Source organism: Athalia rosae, chromosome 1 (assembly GCF_917208135.1).
Source record: "Athalia rosae chromosome 1, iyAthRosa1.1, whole genome shotgun sequence".
Lineage (NCBI taxonomy): Eukaryota > Metazoa > Arthropoda > Insecta > Hymenoptera > Athaliidae > Athalia > Athalia rosae.
In genome coordinates this window covers 9,329,608-9,351,306 of record NC_064026.1, presented here as the reverse complement: position 1 = coordinate 9,351,306, position 21,699 = coordinate 9,329,608, and the positions used below count along the sequence as shown (strand labels likewise).

The following is a 21,699-nucleotide window of genomic DNA, read 5'->3' as shown; positions in this document are numbered from 1 at the left end:
AAAAATGTGACATTTTCTCGCTTGTCGTGTTTGCGAGGCGCGTGCTAAAATGGAAAAGGAAATGGAAGGATTCTGAAAATTGTTCGTTTGAACTTTATACCTCCCGATCGAACCTGCGAGGTATGCTATTAATAAAAAATTACTTCAAAGTGAAATAATTAATTAGATTAATCAGCCGGTCATTGTTCAACGATCGCGGGAGTTCACGTATTTTTCTTCTTGTTTCAGAGGGTACGATGAAAAAAAAAGAAATAGGAGGAAAAAACAACGAAACTCAAAACTCAAACCGCCCGACCCTCGCGCGTTGACGTCCGATCCTCCCGCCTCTTTCGCCTGCTACCCGACGCCTCGTTTTTTATACATGAAATCAATGTTTTTGCATTATTTAAAAGCGTCCCACACGGTCTTCTCTGATATCCCGCGGCTCATATTCTTCGTCGCGGAGTCCTCGCTTATGTACGAATGTCGTTGTCGCGAACCTATGCATTACAGCTATACCTATCGCCCGCTCCGCTCGCTCAAACTTTTATGAGCAACTTTTATTTTGCCCTTTCTTCTAACTCGCCTACCTACCTACCTAGGTATGTCTCTTTGACATACCTATATGTTTGTACACTACACTTCACCCACCCACGGGTTTCTCTAGTCTCAAAGAGATCTGGTAATACCTCACCGCTGCCTGCCTGCCTACCTACTAACGTATTTCATGGCCTTTGTTACTTATAGTTCTTCGCTACCAAATCGAGACCGACGACTCTCGCGTACGGCAAACTTTTACTACTCGATTCCCGCAGGACGACTAAAAAAGGTGCGCGCTCTCTAACTCCCGATTCCCAACTCATTATTCATCGGAAAAAAATCGCACCGCCCCCCCGCTATTTTATTCAAAATTTTTATCAACGACGCGGGGAGCGTGAGGTGCGCGACAAAATCTATAATCGAACCGAAAATCTTTCACCATACGGATCTAGCAGCTGTTGCTTTTATTTTAGTTCTTTTTTTGGTCCGGGACACGAGTGTTGGTGTCGATCTATCTCAAATTCCATTGTTTTTTTCCTCCGCTTCTAGTTCTTTTTTTCTATTCTTTCCTCCTTCCCATCTTCCTTTCGCTGACCATGTTTTCCCGTAGACGTCAGTATCCTTTTTCTTCCATCCAACCTCCTACAACGCACAAAGAGATTCGAAATCATCCCGCCTCTATACCACCTCACGCATTCCAACAGATGGTCGAAGCGGGTCTTTAAGCGTAAAAAATGTTATCCGACTGAATCTAGCCGGCACTTCCCTTTCCTTACCTCATATATACCTTTGTGCTTTACCAGTCCCTTTTTTTTCTCCTTTTTTATTCTTATTCCTTATTCTTTTTCTTCTTCCATAGACGCAACATTGCCGGGTTAAATTTTTAGCCGCTTCTATACCGATACCCTACTGCAGTGCACTCGATTTTCATTATCCCACGGGAAACGGAACCCTTTTGTAAATAAGTATACGTATATACCGACGCACCGGTGCGATGGGGTGGGGCGCAGCGAGTATCATTTTTCTATTGGTTTTTTTTTTCTTCCTCTTTTCTTTTCACGTTTTTTGAACCAATAATTTTTTTGACGGTCGTAAGAGTGACGCGGATAACTCGATAAAGTTCGATAAATTTTCCCTTACTTCATGCGTGGGTATACCTCGCTATCCGACCCTTACAATTTGGGATGTGGAGTCGAAGACCGAGTCATCAAAGAATAAGTGCGCAAGTACGAGCGACAAGTGGAAGAATTTTCGACTTTTCGTTCCCTTTTCATTTGATTTCATGTATTTATTCTGTTTTAATATATATATTTTTCTCTATTTTATTCAGATTTTTCCTTTCATTTTTCATTTCAATAGAGGTATACGGCATGTGAGCTGGGGTTTAAAGATTAAATTGAAAAAAAAAAAAAGGAGGAGAAAAAAAAAAAAATACTTCATCGTTGGCTCTGGATAAAAAGAAAAAAGGGATCGTGAATGGCGGTTCGGGGAAAGGATCTCGCGGATTATTATTTTATCATTTTTATTTTGACTCTTCCAGAGCGCTGTCGCTGAGCTGGCTCTGGATAATTGATGCCTTCGCCGTGTGACGTTAATGATGGAATTTAATTAAAATTAATTATTATCGATTTTCTGGCTATCAGCCAGTTGCATAAGTTATCTGTACAGCTTATACGTATAATGTACTTACAAATTTACAGTGTTTATACATTACTGAATATTATTTCACGTCCCTCGTTCTCATTTCTCGTTTTATAAATGGTAAATGCGTTGCATTTTTATGAAGTTTGACTTCAGACGCGGTAAACTTCGACCGGCACTAGGCGATAAGAAGACAGATCCTTCGTTATGAAACACAGAAGACGAGAGAAATTTTTTTCTTCCAAAACAAGAAAAGAAACTCCCAACTTTTTTTCTTTCCGCGCCGCGGAACATTCCAAAAATGTATTTATGTAATGAGACCTTCTTTGCAGGATTTCGTGGAGACGAGAAGAAGAGAAAAAACGAATAACCGAACCAATGCAGCATATGGGAAAAAGGAAAAGAAGGGAATTGAATAATTTATCCACGAAGACGTATATATGTATAATCCAGCTTATTACATATTCTTCGAAACGATATCGCGCGCTATGCGATATCTTCCAGATAGCGGGGGAAACAGAGATAGAAAAAAAAAAAAAACACACACACACAAGAAACGAAAAGAGAGTAAAATGAGAGAAAAGTCGTTTGGGAATCGTCGATTTGGGAGAACATGGCGACAAGTTGTCTGCCGCTTCGAGAAAACAGAGTCTTCGGAAGGGCGGGCGAGCGTATAGGGTATACGTATTTGGAAATCAACGGCGTCGTCGTCGTTGAAACGAGGCGACGAGTCGAGTATGGAAAAAGTATAGTATACGTGGTATATAGCCGGGGCATTCGTTCACCGATTCATGACGCATTCCAAGCGGAGGGTTCAAACCTCAAGTGCCCACGTGACGTCAACGGTGAGAAAAAAGATCTTAACAAAAAATGATCCGAAAGAGAAAAAAGCATCGCGAATTCAGAAAAGTTTCGAGCATATTCTTGGGAACCCTTATGCCGAGCCTTTCTTCTTCTTGCCCTCTTGACCCCACCGAGCGTGCGTTATACGCACGTACTATACACACCTGTAGGTAGGGGAGACCGGGGCAAGTTGGAGGCTGGGGCAAGATGACGAATTGATTGTTTTTAGAATATTTTGACAGATAGCGCCGGGTAAGTTATCAAAAAGTGTTAAACACTCTTCTACGCAATAATATTTGCGATATAGCTAGCGTGGCAAGGTCATCCGGCTTTTTTACGGAGGCATTGTGGTTTCAGACGTGTGCGAAGTAATATCTGGAGCTCAAGAAAATAGTTGTATACAACTACAGATAAGCAAGATCGGACTTGTGAATTAATACTTTATTTCTATACGCATATAGATCCTAGAGATCATAGAATCTCCGAATTTTCACCAATGTACTTTTTGTGGGGTTCTTTTTTTGCAAATAGTAGCGAATGGGGCAAGATGGTGGGGGCAAGTTGACGGATCGTCCTTATCGAGATCTTTGCATGTTGTTTAGTTAATTGATATTTAGGCTACATACGATTGTGCAGCTCATTGAATAATTCGATAAATGAATAAATGAATAAATTTATTCACGATTCAATGTTGGCATGTTCTAATGTCGAAGGAGCAGCTCAGTTCGTTTGCGACCAGTGTTAATTATCAGTATATGTATATCTAAGCTAAACTACAAAAACTATGCGTATTTGTATTTTCATATCTTTTATGGATTTGAATAAACTGAAGTATATTTTGACGAAAAAAGTATTTTTTTAGGCCCATTAAACCAAAATCTAATATTCGTCAACTTGCCCCGATAGGTTCGCCATCTTGCCCCGTGGTCGGGGCAAGTTGACGAATTTGCAGAATTTCGGAAAAATGGAAATTACGTAGTTTGTGAATGACCGAATTCAATGTCAATTTTTTTTTTAATAGCTAACATCTCATACTTTTGAAAAATACCAAAAGATTTTGAAATTCGCTTACAATCGATTAAAAAACCGCACTTGAAGCTTAACGTCTCCAACTTGCCCCGGCCTCCCCTACACATCACCTCCGGCAAAATCGCGTCGACCCTCGACGTTGCAGGTGAGAACGTTTTATTTATTAGAATTCTTATCTTGGTTTTTTCTTTTTTTTTTTCTTTTTCATTTCACGTTCTCGTTTTTTCGTACCAAGTACTTTTGTTTTACCCATTCACCTGCTATACACGTAAGCCATATACGTGTACGTATATTTTACCCGCCGTTTGAAGCGTACGATTAATTTATTAATAACACATTTTCTAGCTTCTGTATTTCTTTTTTTATTCTCTTCATCTCTTTCAAGATCCGTTGCAAAGCAGAGGAATGCGGAATGCGGAATGTAAGCGGCGGCCGCGGCGATGTATTTATGTAATACGGAGAGATAAATAAGGGTGGATATGCGCGATATAGGGGCGGAACGTAAGTTTCCAACCGAACTATGTACAGCGCGAAGGAGAGCGGGTGAACCGAGGGATCTTTGAAAAAAGGAAAGAGAAAAAGAAAAATTTACAATAGCAATAATAACGAAAGTGCATTTTCCTTAGGAGAAGCAATTATCTACGTTTCGCTATTTTCTTCCCCTCTCTATTTTTTCTCCTATCCTTGATTTTGTCGAAACGAAATCAAGGGTGAATCAATTTACTGTTCCGTGACATCCTTTGAGATCGGTTAAGTAGAATTTCCACAAGGAGATCGGTGCGGCAGCGGGTCCCGTTCGAATATCTATCGTTTTTTTTTTTTTTTCTCTCTCCTCCTCCTTTTCCCTCCGCTCTCTTCTTCCTAATGGCGGGGGTTCACTAATGTCTTTGTCATGTCGACTGTCGACAAATCGCCCTTTGAAGACCGGTAGCGCGACCCCGAACCGCGCACCCCAACTTCATCCTAGCGGAGACTAACCCCATTTTCGATTCACATTTATTTTATACGTACGTACCTATCCTGCCTCTCTACGTACGTACAAAGATATAACGCACGTGTGTTGGTAAAACACGTAACGGTGTACCGGAGTCAGTGACGTCATGTCGCAAGATCCGAACTGCTCGGAGGGCTTTTAAAATAGTCCATTTATCTATTGTATTTTAATACAGATAAAAGACACGACAAGGATACGAGCGCGCTGTAACGGACCCATTCCGATGCGGCGCACGGATTTTTACATTCGGTGACTCCGGAATTTGCGAATTTTCCTACCTATATATACGTATACATACACGTACATACACGTACGCATAGATCTGTGTCCACGTGTACAAAAGCGCAGACGAGTTTCTTATCTCCAGATACATTATATAATGTACTTACTTTTTATACCTTTTCGCAGGGGTGAGGTATAGCGTCGCACAAGTGGGGGTATACCTTATGATATGTAGACACGTCGTCTCTGGACGGCGAAATCTATCGTCCCTCGAGCGTTCCCAGCTAGCTCTATGGGCTACTCGAGAGCTCTCCCGACGATCTCTCATACCTTATGTATTCCCGCAAGTGCTCCTAGCACGATGAAATAAATAAATAAAGAATATCCCGCTTTGAGATGGGACGACGATTTCAGATACTGCGATACACCGTACCGTACAGTTACATCTATAACCCTTCAATATTTGTGATTCACATTCCATTTTTCCGTACCAACTACGCGTTACGTACCCGCGTTATATCCAAGGCAGAAAATACCCCCCCCCCCCCCCCCCCCGCCCCGATTCACCCTTATAAAGTTCTCCGCCAAGCGTTTTACATGAAAGCGTACGTGTGTCATTGGCATCAAATATTTCTATCCCTTAATATTTCTCGTCTCATTCGAGACCGTAAATTTAGAAAATGGAAGAGAAATTTTTATTCGTTTATATCCGCGAAGACCCGGGTACGAAATATCAGCCTCCTTAACCGAGGTTTTTATTTTACATGAAAACTTTAAATAAATATTACGACGACGTTCCGAATCTACGGCATAAAAATCGCTCCGCTTAATATAAACGCGCGTTTTTAAATTATACGATCTCCGCATACGTGATAGAATTTTATAACTGATTCATTCGTCACGTGGTCCCTACGATTTTTAAACAAAAATATATACTACACACCCCATGTTTATTTAGTCGCAACTAAATACATCGCCGCAAACACGATACACGAAAATATGGTTTTTTTTTCGAACGGAAGATGTTTCAATTATTTTTTCTTCTTCATTTATCATCGGGGGTTGTTTTTTGTTTCTTTTCTTTGGTTCCGCAGGATGTCTCGTGGGGCGAAGAGTTCGGGGTTGCTGTGTATAGAGAATAAGAGAAAATAGCGGCAGTGCAGATCGCTAATCGCCAAATAAGGAAACATCTGGCGCAAGTGGAAATCCAATTTCAAAATCTTCATTCTGGTCTGACTAATAATTGCGATGTATATATGTATACGTACGTTATAGGTGAGAGCGGCGCCTACAGACATCCAACGGGACAAAAAAATTGAACGACAATAAATAGGAAACAGAAAATTGATCAGACGCACCGAGAGATCGCGAGGGCCGGAAATTTTTATTGAATGGGATGTGGACGAAATTGAAAAAAAGATAAAAATCCCAACGATATAAAACGAGTGCGTAAAATCTTTCAAAGTTCGTGAAATATTCCGGTATTCGTTACACGGTCATGCAGTATAAGGGGGCAAATGATTTATTTTTATCCCAATTTTATTTGTTATCTAAAAAAAGAACCATGTGTAAAGTAAACATCACTCACGTGTCCGGGATTCTCACCACGGGTTCTGATCTACATACCGTGTGCCGTCGTTCCCCATCCCCCCACGTTACACGTATACGTATACACACATATGTATAAGAACTGATTTATTGGCATCCCAGGAATAAAGTGGAACGAAAAAAAAAGAAAACATATCTCCGACATTTTTCGATATAGATATAGATGCCCACGGCGAAACTTTGCATCTCTGAGAGAAAGAAAAAAAAAAAAATAGCAAAGATTGATAGATAAAGAATAGAAAAGAAGGGGGAGATCCCCTTCGCGAAATCACTCGGATTCGAAATTTATACAATCGTACGTGAGTAAAGCGCCAGCCTCTGAGTCATCCCGACCATATCAATGTTTTCATTCCTTCTACTTCGTTTTGTTTGTTTTGTTTTTTTTTTTTCTCTGTAATTTCAATCGGTCGTTAATGCGATAGAATTATTTTTTTCCTTCTCTCCCAAAGGTAAGGTGACATAAATTTCAAGACGTCGATCCCGCACACGCCTTCAGGAATAACGTAGTGAAGTGAGGCGTCGCGTGTACAAAGGTAGGTTGAGTTACATAGGGTACACATACGTATATGTGTCAGGTATACATACTACATAGAGATAGATATATGAATAAAATACATGAGTATATACGGTGATATGTTATGACACCGTATTATACATTGTGCGAGAGGATGTGAGGCGTTATGTGTGAACGTGGTACATAGGTGTACGTAGACGCGAATGTGTGGGAATATAATAACGAGACGGGTCTGGTGGAATTGGAATCGAAGTATGAAATCTGAGCGTGATCGATAGAAGATCGATAAGCGAGACGGAGGAAGAAATGAGAACGTTCATATGGGAAGGAACTGGGGATGCTGTACCCGTACCATTTTTTTTTTTCTCTTTTCATTTTATTTTCCCCGTACACGGCGGCAGAGCGCTCGGCAGTACCGTAACTGCATTCCAATAAATAACTTTTATATCTTCATTGTCATAAAAAGGGTCTTCTTCCCCAAACCGTATATAGCCGTGTTATAACGCTGGGTGCGTATATGAGTTATTGTTATGTGTAGTCGCGTATACCTATACGTAGAAAAATCCCCCCCCCCCCCCCCCCCCCCCGGTATGCCGCTTGCCTGCCTACAAGGCCTGTCCTAATTTCTATTTCCGTTTCCTATCGTGACGTCATCTCCCGCACATCGAGAAAACCCTCCCGTGTGTAATCCGGTTTAACACCGCGCATCAAGAGAAATGTACGCGCGCTCCGTTTCATTCCAGCTTTCCTGCACCACATCGCGTACTACTGTCGTGCCGGTATTACGTACATACGCCTCTACTACACATCGCCGATTCTGAAAATGATTCCTCTATCTTCCATCTGCGATACACGCCAATATTCCACATCCACGGTACGCTGATAATCTCGAGTCGTGTCGTCTTCTCTCCTTTTCATCCCTTGTTTTCATAAATATGTATACGCACGGTAATATTTTTCGCTGGCGGGCAACGCGAATCCGTCGATCGAACGATCGAAAAAGGATCGAAGGGTTGACGTAAATTTAATGAAAAAAGAAATAAAGAATATCCCGGCGATGCAATTATGAAAATTGACGAACACGTATGTACACTCGTATGTAGCGCGCAGTGAAATAAAGAGGGAGAGACAGGGGTTGGAGGGATGGAGAGAAAAAGAGAAAGAGGGAGTTTAAGTCACGGTCGGGCAGGTTTCACTGAAGCGTATCAAAGCTCGCTATGATTGGATAATCTGTTTCTCTAACGGGTGATCCCAGGCGAAATGAAACGCGGTCTTGTGGCTAGCATGTATATATATATATATATATATATATGGCTATGTAATAATATACATATAAATATATACATAAGTATAACTGCTTCGACCCCTGGGTACACATAGATAAAACTATGAGTTATACCGACCTTCGCGGTACACGCACAAGGAATCCTACGTATACATATACCCGGAGCAGACGCCCCGCGAGGATAGCGGGATGAATTTTATTGCCGTCGTTTTTTCGTTTTTTCGTCTTACGTACAACGCCCGTTGTTGTATCGTTCGTGTGCACTGTGCACTACCCCGGTGGACGCGGTAGGAAACTGCAACGGAGTATACCTGTATCCGCGTAAACTTCGTACCAGATAACCGGAGAATTCGGCGTCGCATTATTTTATAATACTACGAGGTAGGTATTACATCGACGTGATACACCGATATTTGCATAATATAGAGTCTACGTGAAACCGATCACGTGCGATGAAATTAATCTGATGTATCGCGTACCAAGTGGAATGTATGATTATGTGGAATCGGATTTTCCAACGAATGGGAGGATGTGCGGTACATAAAGCAGATCTGTGCATGCATATTTTATTATTCCGCAGTGAGTTTGATAATAAGAATAAGAGGCGGGAATTCAGTCGTCTCTGCATAATCTTTATCCAACCCCTTCGATAATCTGTCCGACGATATTTTCGCGTATTTCTTTGGGCGTGAAAATAAAGAACGGGGGGTAGGTTTTAGGCAGAGAAATGAGGAAATCGGTAAGTTGAATAAAATGGAGGAAGAAAATAATGGAAAAATTTCGTTTCACGTTCGCATGCTCACCAAATTTGATACAGTCCGCTGTTTAACGCTACGGGGATATTCCGTGCCGGTTCGCGTCTCGTCGGCTGCTGAGGGTTGACGCTAAAGGGGTGAGAGGAGGACAACTTTCTGTAACAGAATGAAAAATGGTTGTTAAAGATCCATGTATAGGTAGTGCAGCCGGTGCTTAACGCGGGATATGGTCTTGAATTTAAACTACGGGTTAAATACGGTTTAACGTTTTGAGATAAGAGCGTCGTCGCGAGTCACGAGGACCATAGGAAGAAAGGAACGAGGAGTTTGGAATTCGAAGAGAAGGACGACCCCGCTGACTGACGAAGGTATCGCTAAGGGGGCGCAGATGGTGAAGCAGACAACAACAACCGTAACGTGGAAAATCCGCCGGAAAAAGGGGTAACAAAACTCATAAGCTACGATTAATAACAGACAATTTTAACTGGGAAAATATTTTTACACCCCCCGCACGTCCGACTCTAAAAAACTATAATTTGTATATTTAACGCGCGGTACGCTCATCGAATACCGTGATAGACGACGAATTTTTAATATCCCTCATCTACGTAAAATCGTACGTAGCATCGTAAACTTTATCTCCACCTGAGTAACGCATGAATATTTCAAGGTTGCAAGCCCAAAATTTCTTTTATCTTTTTTCGGTTTTTCTTTTTCCCTTCTTTTTTTCATCATAAAACTTTGTACTCAGCGCGGTATAGTCGCGGATCGCGCTTTTTTCCCTCCTACGTCTACGTAACGTACGTACTGAAAAAAAAAAAAAACGGACGGTGAATATAATATGGGGTAAATTCCCAGGAAAAAAAAAAAAAAAAAACTGGGACGACGTTGAACTTCTCGCTTAATCGTACGAGGTATAGCCTGATGTACTTGTGATCACACCGTTTCGCGAAAAACGATAATTTCACGCCAAAGTAGGGGAAGGAATCCTATCGAATACGTATATCTTTGAGAATTTCAGTTTTTAGGGGTTCGCGAGAGCAGAAATATCGCGAAGAACGAAAGCGTCGAAAAAGTTTCATCGAGTTGAAAAAGTATTTCGAAAAAAGTGGCCCGTTTGACTTTCTAACGAGTAAAGTAGAGAGAGAGAGAGAGAGAGAGAGAGGATTTTATAAAAATTTAAATAAAAAATCGAGTGTCCCGTGAAAATTGCTAACATACCAGGGGAATTTGTACGACGCGTATTATACGGGGGAAGTTCACATCGTTTGCTGCTCTGATAATAACGTCGGTGAGGGCACAATCCGCGATTTTATACCCCAAAAATTTTTCGAATCGCCGCGCGTGCTTCAACATTGCGTGCAACATGTATCGTGTGCTTCGATAACACTGCAGCGGAGCGGTTGAGTTAAGCCGTAAACTTTGATATTCAACCATCCGGAAATTTCCGGTATGCAGAAATAAGTTCGGATTTTAACCAAGCGACGTTTTAAATATACAACGAGAGGTGAAGCCTTCGTAGTATCACGTTGCAGTAATAATATCGGCTACGTGTTCTCCCCGTTTCTTTTTTATTCTACTTTTCGTCTATGAATAAATTATCATCATCCTTATGTAATATTTTGCAGTTCGATAACTTCTGTTATAGTTGCGCCGGCTGTACATAGGTAGCCCTATGTTGTACGCAATCTGTACCGTAAATGTTTATCGCCCCAAGTTGGGAAGTTTGAAACGAGGCACGTACAGTTCGAGACCGTAACGACGTGCGTATATTACACACGTCATATCTATGACCGTACCGTATAAAGTACGTAGGTACGTACCTTAGTACGTGAAAATTTTCAGGCTTCGGTCGAACGGTAAAGTCGGACTACCTCTGTTGGAAGTAGAGTAAAAACAAAAAGCGCAGAAATAACACGTGTGTAGATAACACGTAGAGATGTTTACAAATTTATGCATGCACGTTGACACGTCCCGCAAGTATTTCATACCTCATTTTCTCCCTTTTGTTTCATAACGGAGTAATGCCCGTCGGTGAAATTATTGTGCCGGAAATCGAGGGGAGATCACCACCGATTGGCAATAAAATCAAAGTTCAACCCCCCCCGCCACGCAACGGGCAGCCGTTAGGCGTTCGCCAACCGGTTGGTATTGTTGAAAACCAAGTCCCATGTCGCATGTCACATGTCACCATGCTTTCGCTCTATACCACTATCGCACATGTAAAGTTATCGCTGCATAGGTGTGTTGTACACGTACGCGCACGTTGTATACCTAGTCCACGTAGGACCATACCTAGTACAATATGCAGGTTTAATCTAGTGGAAGTAACGTAAATGCAGAAAATATATATAGATGTGTGTCATCTACGTGTACCAGCGCACCCGATATACCCGCTGGATATGCGCTTCGCCTAGGTATTCGTGTGTTTATGCAATTCTGCGGGGATACATATATACACACAGAGTAAAGTACGGGTGTATTAAGTTTATACATATGTATTTATTTCTAGGTACGGTCCTCTTGAATAATGCATTTATATGTCTATGCCATGCCCCATAGTTTATTCTCGTTCTACGGCCTATGCGATATGAAGACTTTACTGCACGCATCACGCCAACCCACCCCATCGGACCGCTACCGCCGCGGTCTCCGGATTACTCGGAACCGGACTTCTCGCTCCGAAGAGGTGATTTTTTCATTTCATTGTTCTTTTCATTTCATTGTTCTTTTCCGTATACTCCGAACGCAACGTAGAATCGAGCATTGACTGTAATCGAGCATTTCACCGTAACATGTTCTAATTATTGACGATCGATTGGTTGTCTCGGCTGAGGCGGAGCTACACGGGTACCGAGGTCCTTTGATGCGGTAACGTCTACCACTGGGATGAAAATATATGTATATCGTCGGGAATTGAAACTCCGGAAAGTCGGGACATCCGCGGACAGGTGAATCGGTTACATTGTTTGCGTCTGCTCCGGACGTTCCGAGAAAATCGGTTTAATCGAATTGAATACACTCGCATTTGAAGTATGTACGTACGTACGTTGGACCAGCGTACCGACTCGACGTGATCGACACCGAAAGCGCCAATTTCAAAAGGAGAATATCACGGAGAAGAGTCCCGGTATTATATCAATACTGAGGTCACCAAAGATGGTGGTGGAAACTGTGAGACGAAATTGAGCGTGAGCCGGTTTCGCAAATGTACATCACACGTACCCGTGCCCCTCGAGTGATGCGGAATGCTAAATATAAACGCGATTTTCTCTACGCTTAGTCGAGTCTTCCCTTAAAACCCTTGAATTAAAACCGATCAAACAGGTATAACCGAATGTCTGGAGATAAAACGTTTACCAAACTTGATTGAAACTACTCGATTAACGCGTCTTTGACATTTCTGTTCCTACCGTTTGCAGAAATTCGGAGGAATCGCGACGCACTGCAAATTTGTCGAATGTCATTATGACTTTTAGTATGATATTATCCTCGACGAATCAACCCGCCGTTGTTATATTGCGTGACATAGAAAAATTTCGTGGTGGTCAAACATCGCGAGTAATTTCGCGAGCAAGACCTTCCGAGAACGAATCGATTTTGTTTGGTTGTTTTAACGAACGCTGCATATAATTTGTAAACCGCTACGTAGTTCGAGTTCACCTTCTGCAGTAAGTTTCGTATCGCGAAACGTGACCGAGGGGATCCCATGTTATTGCATCGTGGGTGCCAAATGGGGGGATTTGGTATTTTTAGACGTCGTACTTCACGTGACCCTGAATAAGATGCAAGGAGTCTAGAAACTGAGGAGAGACGCCCTGTGGCAGCAGGATGTTCGTATTAACGAACTTGGCGTCATCTGGTAATCGTAGCTTTACTTTAACCGCATCGCTAATATTTACTTTACTTATAGTTCAGGTCATCGACAGCCCTCCGCGTATATTACCGTGTGAACGAATCGTCCTCGCGATTAGGATTAGAATTGTTTCATCGACGCTGAAACGTGAAGACGCAGACGGTGACAACGGAGACTAGTTTCCCTCTTTCGAAAAGAAAGTCGAATAAAATCTTTTTCAGCGCTTATGATTAATAACGTACAATGCCGAGATATGCTCATCCCATAGAAGTGGCTTTTTGTGTGTATACGTATATACCCGAATAATAATTCCATGGGAAAAGTAATGAACATTTCTCTGTTGAATAATAACTTTATTTAGGGACAACGTTTTCGCAGTTTAACAGTTGGGATTGTATACAGGCTTATAACCCCAACCACAGCGTGAATCAAATTCGGATTATTTTAATACCTCTCGCAAAAACCAAGGGTTTATGATACATATGTAGTACGAAGGTATATTCTATGTACACGCATATATATATAGACCACCGAGTTGAAGAAGACCAGTTCGTTGCAGCAGCGCCTGCTTCGAATCGATTGGCGAATTCGTTTTATTACATTTGTTTTTTTTTTTTTTTTTTTTTCTCTTCTCGAAGTCTGTCAAATTCACTTTGTCGACTCATTTTTCCAGCTTGAAATTGCTCACGGTGATGCGGCAGTATTTTCATTTTGTGACACGGAGAGCAGCGATATGGGAAAAAGATAAGAAGGGCAAAAAACGAAATTGAGCAGGCACTAAATTATGCCTCGAACACCCTATACTAAACGTAATCGAATCAGAATTGAAATGATTTTGAAAGCCTAGAAGTCGCAAGATAGATTCCGAACGACGAGGCACGAGCGGAAGGACCATTCAATCGAAATGGAAAACATATGTGGCTCGCAGTAAAAGCAGACCCTTTGCACTACTTCATACTTATTCGTTCTTACGATGTTCATTGTTAGCGTTATACCGAGTCACGAGTGTGCTACAAAAGTCAAGTACTTTATACGGACACGCGTCCAACGATTGTTACAAAACCATTGTTGCGTCAATACAGATGTCGAAAAGAGCATATACACATAGGTTTATAATTCGACATCTGGGCGGGGTGGAATTTTAATTTAATTACCATGCAAATATTGTCAACGCGATCAATTCTCTCCGGTAGCTAATGCCTCTTCAATTATACCGATTATGATTATGATTACGATTAACCCTAACCTACGCCCTTCGAAAACGGAATGTAAATTTATCACCCATACCGGAGGTTCGAGTAATCTTGAATTAAGATGATAAAACCAGATTTAATCAAGGTTCAAATTTTCCAATTAAGTGCATCGATCCCGTGTACCGATTGTGAATTTCTATAAGTATGGAGATATGGGTGTATAATATAACGTTGAATCAACGATAGTAGATCAATTAGTCAAGTGTCTTCGGGGATCTGGCTGAACGAAACTCGAGATAGGAAAAGCTTAAAATTAATTTGCCTTTCGCTGACAGAATCCCTTTGCATAATTTACTAAATTTCCAAATATACCGAGAGACCGGCTTATCTCGCATGCCGTTTTCGCGCACTTCTGTATTGCTTTAATCAAATTGTCATCTTGAAAATGGAACAATGGCGAGTAGAAGTTTGACTGAAACGTTGTTATTCACATAAGTATATACATATATATAAAGATTTTCTATTGTTATCCGAAACTCTCTTGCGATGAATACGATTCGAAAAATCTCCAAACATCTTTCCGAGTCCCTCGGAAGTTCTTTGAAGAATTCAAAATCGTACCTGTAGGTCGTGTCTTCAGGTATACATTACCAATACTAATACCGAATTTACAGATACCCTTTTTCCATTGTGGTTCGTCCGGAGGCCGACGAATTTTTTCCGGTGGAGGCAAGGACGTCGTCGTTTCGAGCTTTCGACCATGCCTCTCAGCTGTGGACTCGGAATGACGCTTTATGAAGATTCGAAAAGATCCTACCTGTGGTATTCTCGACTTTCGGATCACCTGCCTAGTTTTTCGGAAAAATTTTCTCTTTGTGTCGAAGAGAAACTGCAGCACTGCAGGTAGATCCCGGGGCTGGCGCGCTATACCCGAAAATCGGAAGGTCTCGCAAATTTCTAATCGTCAAAACTCGGATCCTCCGGTGGTCGTAAAATTTGCGTACGGTAAACTTTACCGACATTCCGAAAAATCCTCCAAATCTCTACCTGCACGGAAATTTATGCCAGCGAATAGCTGACCGTCAGGTAGACGAGAAAAATTTTCGGTACAGGTGCAACGGTGCGGATTATCCTTTGAGAAAGTGTAATTCGATCCGGGATACTGTTTGAAAATTTTACCTCCCGGAATTCGAAGGCAAGATCGACGATAGGTTGGACGTTATGTGTACGGGTTTTCGGGTGAAATTCAGAGTTCACTTTTATCAACACTGATTCGGAAATTTATGAGATACGTATTTAAATCGTAAGTCGGATTTTTTTATTCGGATAATCTCCCGGCTGCACGTAGAATATTAGTGCACGTACGGATTTGAATTTTAAACGAAGTAAAACCTCTGTCGGAAGTAATCTTTAATTCCACGTAACGGTGTGCTGCTGCAGAGTGCCGGATCGGTAAAATCCCTAATTAGTAGAAAACGGCAAATTATACCCAACGGAATTTCTGTACCTGTTATGTTTCTCCCTTGCAATATACCTGAAGCTGGGGATCTCAGTTCTTCAAAATCGTGCTGACACTCGAGGGACCGTTGAGAGGGTAAGATTTTGAAACAATTTAGCAAGCCAAGATGGAAAGAGAGACCGATTATATCGTTCTCTTTGAACTATAAAGGGCATGCGGGATGCGTCTAGACGAAGATTATTCACGAAACTTATGGAAAACTTCTTCCTCCACTTATTCTTCTGCAAGTAATAAAGTGTAGCCGATATCGTATACGTAATTACAATCGCTAGAAAACATGTATATTTAATCTGCTCTTATCTTCATCCAAATAACCGCTGATAATTATCAAATGTCAAAGGTTACACCGTCAAACAGTCGTATAACTGTCGTGATTTGCCATTCAGTTTTATAACCGATTCAAACGCACACCGTTAACTTGTTGAAAATTATACCATCGCGTACTCCATTCATGGAAACTTCAATACATATTCAACGGTATTACACGTAATCACTGTACTGATATTAGCATTCGGTAGAGCAAACACCGACCGATAAACAATTCTTTTCAAGCATACTGTCCAGAGTTTTAGTTCCAATATTGAATAGGAGGTGAAAATAATCACGATATGAGTTTATTTGGACGGATATAATATGACGGGAAAAAAAGGCAAGACGAAAAAAGAAACATTTCTAATAAACGTCAAAGTAATATGGATAGTTGTCTCGTCTCTGACGACGGTTTCGTCTTCAATAATATCGCTGAGTGTGTTAAGTTTCCCGCAGAGTCTGGCACACGAGTATAATAAGAGAAGAGGTGGCTAACTTCATCTCTTTTTTTTTTTCTTTTCTCTTCTCTTTTTTCGGCGTCGAAAAACTCGTTTGAATAACGTTTTGGCAAAATGAGTATAAGCGTATATTTTTCTTTGCGGAGTCCAACAGGATTGAGTTCTTCTGTCTTCGTGACAGACAAATGAAACTGCGAGGGTAGGGACCTCTCGGTTGCACGATGACGAGTGGAAGTCACGACTGCACACGAGTCACGAGTCACGGCCGCGTTGTTAACGGACTTGTGTCAACGGAAAGCCGGATATACCAGAAGTTTGTCGGTCGACGCGATGAAAGTTTACTGATGGATTCCCCGAGATAATATCTGAAAATTCACGGTATTCCATGAAATCGGATCAACGGGGGTCTTCGAGGGTTGAATTTAGTCCGGATCCTTATCCGGTACCGACGTCGTCTAAATAGTCCGAGAAATATATATAGTTTTTTTTTTTTTCGCACCAAGTCATTCGTCTTGCGTTGTTCAAATACGACGTGTAAAATATGATACGGCGACAGGTAGAACCAAAGTAAACCGATACATTTTGCAATTTGTTATACCTCTGTTTTCAAAGGAGTCACGCATCTTTAAATGTTTTGCTCGAAAGTTTGAAAATTATCTCTTCCGCCAGAGCCGTTCATGCACCGAGAATTTAAACGCTGTATTAAACTAGAACCGAGATAGTTTCGTGCAAAGTTTAGCACCAGCTATCATCCGTACAAGTGCAATTCCAGTCAACTCGAAACCCCCGGTTCTCTGCGATTATAGTTTGTAGTTGCAGATTCTTGCCACACTTATTTTCAACAATTAGAGGAAAAAGAAGAAAGAACGGAGCAGAATGTTTGATTGGTCGAGTTCTTTGATCGTTGGGAAAACTTCTTTTGTTTTTCTACGGCCTTTGAGTTTTTAGAGACTTTTCTTTTTCGTATATTATTATTTTTAAAAATGATTGACGTGTGCCCGAAAGTATATGTAATAAAAAGAACGCCAAGTGCTGTGATTTTGAAATAATTACGCCGATGGGATCGTAATCTTAATCCAGATCTATCGTGACTTGAACTACAAGCGAAGTCTTATGCAATTTTATAGGTCGATGCGGCTAAATTTATACCAAAACGTTCGATGCACCTTTAGAAGGCAGACAAGGCTTGAATGAATCATTTCCGAGTCTGAGGAAAGGTTTTTGATCCCAAGCCAAAGAGTACGATCTAGATGGTTGAAATCTTCAACTTTCAAAGATCCGAACACCGTTCGCCCGAGATTGATTGATGCAAGTAGAAAGCAAAAAAAAAAAAAAAAAAGAGCAGATGCAGCAGGGCCGCCGCGACTGCAACAACGTAACGAATCTGGGACTCCGCTACGACGACTTTTGCTTCCCTTAACTCAAATCGTTGAATCACAATTGAATGAATCATCGCCCGGTCGTTCAAACGTCGCGTGAGAGGAGCGACAATTATTCATTTTTCACGACACCGCACAGCACAGTCTAGGATTGATTGATACAAATGTGCTTCACTTCCCTAACTGTATAAATAATATCGGAATGCAGATCCTGCAAAATAAGCCGTAGTAAATATTTCAAGTATACCCCCCAGCGTGAATAATTCTGGAAATGTATATTTTTCGATTTGTATAATCCTGATCAATCTTAAAACCAGCAGCAATTGTATTTTTGGCTGAAATCACTCGAGTTATATGATAAAATAATGAGCTTTCCTTTTGTGTTTCCTGTTCGTAGGTATCTCGAGGAATTGAATATGCTTAGTCAAGAAGTTAATTAAACCCGTCAAGATTCGTCCGACGGAAGATAAATGCCATTCAACATTTTCATTTCCAAATTCTGGACAAAAACGTTGTGAAATTTATCTGATTATTAATTCTTATAACTCGATTCGCTCGTCTAGCTAAAATTACTCGAATTACTTCTACAACTCTCTCGCTCATAACTTGCTTTTTGAAACAAATCCCCGCAGCAGTTTCATGCTCAGCAGAGCCACAAGACTCTCTTATTCTGTGCTCATGAAACTATATTCATACCGTACCTACGGTATAATAATGAATCCGATGACCTCACGTCTCACACGCTGAAATGCACCTCACTTTAAACTCATCTCTATAGTTTCCGGTTTGCGGCGGACTCTTACTCACAGACTCAAGAATTCCGCTCGGCGACGGAATTTCAAGCAGACAAATAAAAATAATATAAAAAAAGAAAGGAAAAAAAAAACCCTAAAAATAAGATCAAAAAAGGAACAATAAAAACGCAGTGCCAAGCTGCTTCCCAATTTCCCGATAAACTTCAACGTGCGTGTAGTTATATGCGGCTAATGGAGTAGCGGTGGAATATCGAGAGATAAATTAATTGGCGAGGGCTAATTATTACTTCAATAAAAACGCGTCTTCCGATCACGAGTGACTTGCGATTTGGCTTTAATTCACAGCGATGCGACAGTCACTCGACAATCGTTGATGAAAGAATATAAATATCCGAAAGATTTTTGTTCTTTTCTTGAATTATTTTGAATTGAGAGAGAGAAAAAAAAAATGGTTTCTTGTGTGCAGAGAAAAGTGGGCGAGGCTCGTCACATTTTCGCGAGTGAAGTTGATGCAAAATTCTAAGGAACCTCTTTTGAAATAAATATGAGCCGGCGTCTCCCGCGTCTGATGTCAATATTTTATCTCAACTTACACCAGCCAGAACGAAGAGGAGATTGAACGGAGAGAAAGAGGGCTGTGAGGGTGAATGGCAGAAAATAATAGGTATCTTTTGTCGCGGGTAAAGATTTTTTCTATAGAGATTAAAGCCACTATTACTTAGAACTCTATTAGTGACAAAAGTAACCCGTAATTTAGCACCCCATTTTGCCTAAATACATTAATGTCTACTAAAAACATTTGTTTAAACGTTCAAAGCAACTTTTGAAATCGTGAGAAAATTCCTGCCCAAGATCTTTGATAATATAAACCAGATATCGTGTATTTGGAGTTTACGTTTTGGATTTTTACGTTGATTATAAAAATATAGCAATAGATTCATCGTGAAAATATTTATAAGTATAAGATTCTAAATCGTGAAGTTTATTTCCGAAAAAAAATCTATAGGGGGATAAAATTGTTTAAAAATACGAGATTTTCAAATTTTTATGATTAAAAAAAAACCCGGACCTAGTTAGGGCCGAATTCTTCGGGATATCGTAGTAGGCGTCTGATCTACCTACAAACCGATTTTCTACCCTCTACGCGGCGACTCTTAGGGCTCATGTCTAATTCGACTGGATTATTTCCGTACGCGTGATTTCTGAACGTGAGAACATTACTCACCGTGAAGTAAACTCAAATTGAATTATCAGAAAATGAACCGGAGTCATAGTTACTCTGCATCTAGCGTGGCGAATCATAAAACTGCGTGCATAATCGAGGACATAAATTCGCGCGAAAGAGGATGAGGTATTGTCCAATGGTTCGTGCGAAGTTAACGAACCTTCGAAGGGTCGCGATACTCTGGGTAACGACGCGTAGGGTGGACGGTACCTTTTTTCATTACTTTTTTAAATTTCGTTAATGAATTTTAATTAAATTTCGTCCGTTACGTCGTGAAATGACTTTTTATTCCGAGACTAATTTTGCGTAACTTTTTTGTTTTTTGGTCGCACATAAATTCATGGGCATCGCAAACATGAATACACGGTTTATTCACAGTCGCATACATTTCGCTTTTTCATAAATCAATAGGGATTAAATTGCATTGAATTATTTGGACGTCGTGTTCATCCATAGTGGTCGTATGGACAAGAGCGCGTACGTAGGTATCATGTAGCATCGAGTTGAATTGTTTTTACGACTTTGAATAGATAAATTATCATGCGATTATCGAATCAATTTGGATTGTCACCGGCAACAACTAAAATATCGAATCTATATTTTTTTGAAAGTGGGGTGAAAGTTTGAATAATCTGTTACGCGCCGGTATTCCGATTCATTTTAATGAATAAAAAAACAGAATAATTCTGACGAGTTTTTCCGAATAAATCACCATTGATTGTATTTCGTAAAATCATGCATCATCGTGCCGGTTCAAATGTATCTTTAATTCAAATTTTTCAAACTACAATGGAAAAAAGTAGAAAACTCCCATGTCTGGATTGTCAGCGAGAGATAAACTTACCTTAATTTTTTTCTGTACGATAGATTTTGTTGTAATTCACAACTTGCACTATTTAACCTATGGTATTGCTGAATTTCTCAATCACAAGATACAACAATTCATACAGGCCAAAACCCTTAAGTGATGTTGAGCCTGTCGCATCTAAAATGCAACTTGAACTAAAGTGCGCGCCTTTTGCGGCTACCGGCGTTTTGGAAGTGGGGATAAACTTTTCAAATATCGAACACACCAGATGGCGGGAACGTACGGAAATCACCCTGATATGAAAATCGCTGTAACTGGTAAGGTAGCAATTCAACTTTGGATGTTGAAAACTTACCCAACGAGTATTGCGTCGTTGTCAGGAGCGATATTTTGATTTTCTTTCGTAAAAATCCCATTGTCGTGAAATAAAATTAACTAATGGATTTACAACAGGCATAAAAATAGTGCTGTAATCTCGTCGTACGTACATAGGTTTACTTTGTCGATTTTTCTGCGGAATTTTCGATAGCACTCAAATCTTGAATTAAGCCTTATCGCGTTTCATGTTCTTGTCAATTTGATAATTTTTCTTTCGCAGATTTATGACAGAATTATCTCTGAATAACAAGCGTCGCTTGTGTGAATCTGTATTCACAGAGGACAGATAAGTGTCTCCATATAAAAATTACCGTGAATTATTTTTTTTCTCTGCTACTCTCTGCTCTCTTAGAAATTCCGCTGATTTATTGATAGTTTCGAATCCAATCGTGAAGTAAAAATTACACTT

The 21,699-nt window shown here is 40.6% G+C and overlaps 1 protein-coding gene across 1 annotated transcript in view; it reads right to left on the bottom strand.

The window, feature by feature from the left end:
• The window catches only part of LOC105685073 (ammonium transporter Rh type B), a 74,318-nt gene extending 53,205 nt beyond the window's left edge, over positions 1–21,113 (bottom strand). The window contains exons 1-2 of the transcript XR_007280101.1: positions 20,949–21,113; positions 9,459–9,566 (exon numbers count right to left, since the gene is read on the bottom strand). The gene's annotated coding sequence lies outside the window, so the exon portion shown is untranslated. The remainder of the gene's footprint in view (positions 1–9,458; positions 9,567–20,948) is intronic.
• Positions 21,114–21,699: the final 586 nt, after the last annotated feature.